The sequence below is a fragment of the Oncorhynchus kisutch genome, linkage group LG26, assembly GCF_002021735.2.
Source record: "Oncorhynchus kisutch isolate 150728-3 linkage group LG26, Okis_V2, whole genome shotgun sequence".
NCBI lineage: Eukaryota > Metazoa > Chordata > Actinopteri > Salmoniformes > Salmonidae > Oncorhynchus > Oncorhynchus kisutch.
In genome coordinates this window covers 20725857-20734215 of record NC_034199.2, presented here as the reverse complement: position 1 = coordinate 20734215, position 8359 = coordinate 20725857, and positions in this window count along the sequence as shown.

Below are 8359 nucleotides of genomic sequence, written 5' to 3'. Positions count from 1 at the left end.
TCTCCCCTGCCCCATATCCCAGTTCTCTCTCCCTTCCCCTAGTCTCTCTGTCTCTCCCCTGCCACATATCCCAGTTCTCTCTCTCCCTTCCCCTAGTCTCTCTGTCTCTCCCCTGCCCCATATCCCAGTTCTCTCCCTTCCCCTAGTCTCTCTGTCTCTCCCCTGCCCCATATCCCAGGTCTCTCTCTCCCTTCCCCTAGTCTCTCTGTCTCTCCCCTGCCCCATATCCCAGTTCTCTCTCTCCCTTCCCCTAGTCTCTCTGTCTCTCCCCTGCCCCATATCCCAGTTCTCTCTCTCCCTTCCCCTAGTCTCTCTGTCTCTCCCCTGCCCCAGGTCCCAGTCCCTAGCCTTCTGTCTGGGCCATCTGACACGTCTGGTGCAGAGGGTAGCCAGCCACCCCCCCCCCCCCCCCCCCCCCCGTCTCAGCCTGCGTTTATCTTACTAATTCTGTCTGCCGGGAGGCGAGGACAGCTGGGGCGGTGACACACTGGGAACAAGGTCCAACGCAGAGGACATGGATGCCCCAAAGCTATGGAAGTGGTTAGAGAAGGGGAGGAGGAGGGGTGGAGATGAGAGGCGGAGGGTAAGGAGATGGGGAGGAGAGAAGTGAGAGGAGGGGTGGATGAGAGAGAGATGCAGGGGGCTGGATGGGGCGATGGAGGGCCCTCTTATGCCTGTCATCAAACGACAAAGCCGCGGGGCCAGACAGATTACCAGGACGTGCGTGGACCAACTGGCAATTGTCTTCATTGACATTTTCAACCTCTCCCTGACCGAGTCTGTAATACCTACATGTTTCAAGCGGACCACCATAGTCCCTGTACCCAAGGAAGCGAAGATAACTTGCCTAAATAATTCCCGCCCAGTAGCACTCACGTCGGTAGCCATGAAGTGCTTTGAAAGGCTGGTCATGGCTCACATCAACAGCATCCTCCCGGATACCCTAGATACACTCCAACTCGCATACCGCCCCAACAGATCCACATAAAACACAATGTCAATCGCACTCCACACCGCCCTTTCCCACCTAGACAAAAGGAACACCTATGTGAGAATGCTATTCATTGACTACCGCTCAGGGTTCAAAACCATAGTGCCCACAAATCTCATCACTAAGCTAAGGAGCCTGGGACTAAACACCTCCCCCTGCAACTGGATCCTGGACTTCCTGACAGGCTGCCCCCAGGTGGTACATTGGGGCCCCTCAGGGGTTAACAGGGAGTCCCCTCCTGTACTCCCTGTTCACCCACAACTGCATGGCCAAACACAGTTTGCTGATGACACAACAGTGGTAGGCCTGATCACCTACAACGATGAGACAGCCTATAGGGAAGAGGTCATAAACCTGGCAGTGTGGTGCCAGGACAGCAACCTCTCTCTCAACGTGATAAAGACAAAGGAGCTGAACGTGGACTACAGGAAAAGGCGGGCCGAACAGGCCCCATTAACATCGACGTGGCTGTAGTGGAGCGGGTCGAGAGTTTCAAGTTCCTTGGTGTCCACATCACCAACAAACTATCATGGTCCAAACACACCAAGGCAGTCGTGAAGAGTGCACGACAACACATTTTCCCCCTCAGGAGACTGAAAAGATTTGGCATGGGTTCCCCAGATCCTCAAAGTTCTGCAGCTGCACCATCGAAAGCATCCTGACCGGTTGCATCACTACCTGGTATGGTAACTGCTCGGCATCTGTTCGTAACACGCTACAGAGGGTAGTGCGTACGGCCCAGTAGATCACTGAGGCCAAGCTTCCTGCCATCCAGGACCTATATACTAGGCTGTGTCAGAGGAAAACAAATTGTCGAAGACTCCAGTCACCCAAGTTATAGACTGTTTTTTCTGTTGCCGCACGGCAAGCGCTACCGGAGCGCCAAGTCTAGGACCAAAATGCTCCTGAACAGCTTCTACCCCCAAGCCATAAGACTTCTGAACAATTAATCAAATGGCCACTGGACTATTACATTGACCCCCCCCCCCCCCCCCTCCATTTGTTTTCACACTGCTGCTACTCGCTGTTTATTATCTATGCATATTCACTTCACCCCTACCTACATGTACATACTGTATTACCTCGACTAAGCCCCGCACATTGACTAGTTACCGGTACCCCCTGTATATAGCCTCGTTATTGTTATTTTATTGTGTTACAATCATTTTTGACCTTAGTTTATTTGGTAAATATTTTCTTAACTCTTTCTTGGACTGCGCTGTTGGTTAAGGGCTTGTAAGTAAACATTTCACTGTAAGGTGATGTTGTATCCGGCGCATGTGACAAATAAAGTTTGATTTGATTTGACTGCCCCTCTGCACCCCCTACTATTTTAGTGGAGAGTGTGGAAGAGTTGGGGTGGTTAGTGATGGAAGGATAGTTTTGGCCTTGTCACAATTACTTGAAACTGCAGTTCTCTGAATAGTTTGTTCTGGAATGACTGGGTAAAATGATGCCTCATCATGATAATGGGTTTGTTTGTGTTCTTGCGATGTGGTATCAGCACATCATTGGAGACTGAAACATAAGAGCCACCCACAGAAAATCAATCACAGAAGTAGTCTGTGGTCCGAGGCATCTGCTCCTGATCACATTGAGTCTTCCTGTCCATTGGCAGTGAAAACAACACCATAAAGGTCAGCATTGATTAGGATCACCACCCTAATTATTGGTCAGTCATGAGGGGGGAGGAATGTAAAGGTCACATGCAGTAGCATAGCATTCCTTTCCCTTTTCGTCAAGTCCCCATCACCCACTCACCTAATATACCCAGCGTTTCTCCAATTGTACTGCTACTAGTGTGTACGCAACCTCTAGCTGCACGGCATTGATTATAGTGTTATCATTATATTACATTGACCCAGTGTAGGGGCTGTTGTGTAGTATGTATATGGGCTAAGGAGAGGGCCATCCATATGGTCTTCAGCCATGTTTTAGAACTTTCAGAGGTCATTTTCTCCATCTTGCTTCCCTCCTTGCTATATAGATGCAACATGATTGAAGAGTTGTAAGCAAGGATGCCAATACATAGTGTTCATGACAAACCTTGGCTTCCAGAGAGGTACATTTTTTTCAAGAAAATAGATTTGAGCACATTCAGCAGAGAACATCTGATTTCCAGGGGATTTCAGACTGGACCTAATCACTATGTTACTATTGCTCTCCTCTTCAGAACAGGGCATTTACTGTGCAAGTGCACCTGAATACGGTTCTTACAGGGGCCTGCCCAAATTAATTCAAGATCTAGACAGGTTTTCTGAAATAGAACCCTACCACCTAACTCATCAGAGAATTCTACTTGTTTTCTTGAAGCTAAAGCACAATCACATTTGACCAATTTGCTGTCGCTTTCGAAGAAGAGGCGGCCTCAAACGTTGGTATTGAGACTGTCTTTGTTGAAGTTATGCAGGTGTTTGTGTGTGCGTGTTGACTAGTTTATTCAATGCACTATTTATATAATGCTGTACTTGTTTAATGGTTTATTTTGTTTAATGGGCAGCACAGACTAACTAAAAAGTTGTTCAACGTCTCCCATAGATGTCGATGAATGATTTCCATGAATGTCTCAATTGTGCCACCAGAAGCATAACCAAGACTGTTAAACATGACACTGCTCTTCCTAACAAACTAACTTTACCACTCAGGTGCACTCATTTTGATCTCATGCTTCAGTATGGCCACCAAGTCTGGCCTAGTCTTGAGAGTAATTTAACAAGTCTCAGGTGACTATGTCAACCTAATCTAGGGCAATCTAATTAGTGTGCCCTACATCTAATAAACTGGACTAGGTCAAAGTACATTTACCTTGGCATGTACCACCTGTGGTGGACAGACAAGATTTAGACATTGAAAAAACAAACACCACCTTAACAAATGATGTGATTGAGCCAGAAGCATCAGACGCACCCACGCACACACATCCAGTGGGGTAGATCAACTTCCCTTTCATTCCATTGGTCAATTGGCTCCAATCAGATCTTTTCGATTTGATGAATGAATACCTTGTTCTTTGTGGAAATATATCTTGATGTAATTAGATGCAATATTATCCATCCTTGAGGAGCAAAATTACATGAAGATAACTACCAGACTTACATGAATGAGCTTTTAGTCTGTTCTCTGGAGCCGAGCCAAACTCCTACATGCACGATCCTATTGGAGGTTTCTCTTGTGTAGCCTATCACCAGACAGACTATCACAGCCACACCATATGGTTGTATAACTTCTGCAACCAGAGGAGCTCACTGACACTAGAGGCCGAATTGAACGAGTATTTTCCATCTGCACAAGGCCAGCTACAGGATCCCCACCTGCCCATTCACAGAGTGGTGGAGACGGGAGGCGATCATTTGAGGCCATCCCTGGAGACGCTGTGGGACGGTGTGTGGAGTGGGTGGGGTACTAATGGAAGGGATTTGGAGGGTTGGATCCCTTTGCGTCATAACTCTAACCTTGCTGTGTGAGTTGAGTCTCCTAAGTAGGGCATAGAGGCAGGGATATACCCCTGTCCCTTCTCTGTGGATTCTGGCATAGTGAAATGATCTTAGGAGGTCTCACTAGTACCCCAAAACAGGAATAGGACAGGGGTAGACCCATATACCACAGAAGAACCCTGCTATGGTGGTACTGTAAGAGAGAGGGGGGGGGGGTATTTCACACCATTTCATGCTCCTCCATATTCATCCCCCTCTCGGTCTCGCTTTACGGATAAGTAGAGAGTGACGACAGGCCTGAGGGTAGGTAGGTAAGTATGGAGTTACAGAATATATTTGTATGTGTAGCTAATAGTGGATATTGTCGTCAAGGTTCAGGCTGTGCACGTAGGGCCATGCTAATAGTCCTCTCCTACCTTAGGACAGAATGAAACAATCCTATAGACACACACAGTGGATTGTATGTAGGTTAAGTGCAGTTTTTCCATTTCAATGACAAACTTTAACTGCCCCTAATAGTGGCATGCTCCTATTTAGTGGACACTATCAAAACTCACCACAGTCCCGAGACGTTGCATTGAGTCCACTGTACTGATAAAGTAGAGGTTCTAACTGTCTTAATCAGAGAAACAAAGTATCTAACTAAATAATACTTAACTCAGTAATATTTTTCGATCGTTTTTCTTAAGGAATTGGAAGTACTCCCTTTCATCAATTGGAAGTACCCAGTTATATGCCCATAGATGTGGTGCGACACCTCATCCAGGGGAATTCCCTTTGTGACCTTCCACCAGATGTTCTTTAGTTGGAACACTATGTCCAGATTTAATTTGGTCATGGAATAAAGTCCATTTTACCCAGTCATTCCAGAACAAACTATTCAGAGAACTGCAGTTTCAAGTAATTGTGACAAGAAACAGATATGTGTGGACATACACTGACTGTACAAAACATTAGGAACACCTGCTCTTGTCATTCAATAGACTGACCAGGTTAATCCAGGTGAAAGCTGTGATCCGTTATTGATGTCACTTGTTAAATCCACTTCAAATCAGTGTAGATGAAGGGGAGGAGACAGGTTCAAGAAGGATTTTTAAGCCTTGAGACAACTGAGACATGGATTGTGTGTGTATGCCGTACAGAGGTTGAATGGGTAAGGCAAAATATTTATGTGCCTTTGAATAGGGTATGGTAGTAGGTGCCAGCCGCACTGTTTAGAATGAGTCAAGAACGGCAACGTTGCTGGGTTTTTCATGCTCAACCGTTTCCCGTGTGTATCAATAATGTTCCACCACCCAAAGGACATCCAGCCAACTTGACACAACTGTGGGAAGCATTGGAGTCAACATGGGCCAGCATCCCTGTGGAGTGCTTTCGACAACTTGTAGAGTCCATGCCTTGACGAATTAAGGCTGTTCTGAAAAGGAAAACGGTGTGCAACTCAATATTAGGAAGGTGTTCGGAATGTTTTGTACACTCAGTGTTGAATCCCACATACCAGCACGCTTAGATACACAGATAACTGAATCTCACACAAACACATGTTAATTCCTAATTCACTTTCCCTCCTCTATTGTTACCATAATGCAACAGGCCCTTTCCCTAAATAGGACAAGTTCACAAAAGGTACTCCAGGACAATAATACAAAGGAAGGGGCAGAGGGGGTAAAGAGGTTAACATACAGTAAGAGAGAAGGATGAGTCTCTCTTGATGATTTTGTCATGGATTCCAGAGTGCTGCTAGTTAAGATCTGATTTCTGCTTATAGACTTTAACTTCTTACTGGACACTATGTCATCTTTGTCAGCCCAGAGCTCTAATGTATGAGAGTGCCCTCCCCTATGTATACTGTCAAATATTCAGCCAAATAGCATTTGCCATAACTGGGAACTGGAGAGGGAATCTCCTCCAGTGGAGTAGATTGTATCATATCCAGTCAGTCATTCCCATTGGGACAGGGTGTATGTCACCACCCAAAGACGTATGGGCTCCTTGGTGCCAAAGCAGGTGTCCAGACTGGCCAAACCATAAGTATAGCTGCAGTTAGCCGCTGGACTCCCAGAAGTCACTCAGTGAGGTGATTTGGAGAAGCTGCTCAGTGGTAGATTGGTATGAAATGGAAGATCTCCTACTAGAATACAGCCATGGGAGGGCAGGTGTTGACGTGGGCCAAATTAGTTACTTAACTATGATTAATTGGTCGATCCTTATCAGGTTCCCCAAGGGCAGAGGGGCTTGAGGTTGAGAGGGGCCACATCTATGACTGATGCACACGCACACCCACACACGCACACCCATGCATGCAGGAACCCATGCACCCCAATTACACCAATATGAATTTGATAAATCAACCAATTATTTGCTTTAGTTGTCCATCTATTGAACTATTGCAGTAAAACTTTTTGTAATTATGTCTCATTGCCACTAGAATGTATCAGGGCATAGGAATGAACCAATAGTAACCACAAGATCTAATCATCCTATCCTTCCCTGTTGTGATGCATCACGAGAGGGAAGGATAAGCAGAGTAAGCTGTGCCAAATTTGGCTTTGTTAGGATTTAATAAAAAATGTTTACCCCCTCTGTCAACTAAAGCAAATAATTGGACAAGTCCAGCACAAATAGAATCTCGGTTTATAGTTAGAGTATAGTGCACTCTGTAGGCATTGGTGTACATTACACAAAATATAGTAAATGCTCTGTCAGGGTGTATGTATTATTAGTGTGTATTCTGCAGAGACAATACAATCATCAATATTTTTCCAAGGTGCTGAGTGAATTGCATTGAGGTGCAATGAAAACAAAGTGTTGATTTTTGAAATCATTTAAATGCGGTAAAGTTTTTCTTGATCGAAGCATTTTGGGGATCTGTGTTGAAATGTATCTACAGCAATGACCAAATGTTCAAATACATCTACCGAACTTCTGATCATTTTCTTGCCTTTGTGCTTGAGCAGCATATCTTAGACCCCCTTTTGCTGAACTTTTTAAATATTAATGTCATCCATGAACAAAAGAAATCACTGCTAAGTGTTTGTTCACAGAATATTAGCACATGGTTTTCATTGGAAGAGAAATGTGTGCAATTGTGTTCACTGTTTCCAGCAATCAGTAAATAGTAAATACTAGTGCACCAAGTCCAAATCACCCCATCAGTGTAATACCATGTACTATATAGGGAAAGATCTAGACAATGGGGACTGTAGAATTTGTATGATATTTCTGATATGCAAAGATGCAGAAAATGAAGTTGGGTTTTCTTCTAGTTAGGTTAAGTCATCATCTCCAGCACTGTGACCTTACATTATAGTGCTTTCCTTTGGTGTGGATTGAGGCCTATACATTCATATCACTTGTGTTCCTCGGTTGTATTAAATTTTCCTTATTTCTATTGTGGATTGGGTTTCTGTGCGCCAATGGAAAGTCTACGAAACTATGAGCAAACCAGCCTACGTATTTAATATGTGGAATTTTATTGTGAAGCTACCGATGAATGAATCCTGCACAGAATCTGCTTCTACATTTATAATATTTGATATGTAGGAATCTGTTTGCAACATTCATAAAAGGAATTGCCAATATTCTGCACCTTGGATAGTTGATCATCATAATTTAGAGGGGTGGCAGGTAGCCTAGTGGTTAGAGCATTGGGCCAATAACTGAAAGGTTGCTAGATCAAATCCCTGAGTTGACAAGTTAAATATCTGAACAAGGCAGTTAACCCACTGTTCCTAGGCTGTCTTTGTAAACAAGAATTTGTTCATAACAGACTTGCCTAGTTAAATAAAAAATTAGTGATGACAAAGAACATTATAGGAATAGGCCAGAGCTCTATGTGTTGTCGACTCTGTTTTGAAAATTGACATTGTTCCAAGAAATGCTTGTAAGCGATTGTAAGCGTCTTCCCCTCTTCTGGTGTAAAGATGTACTACAA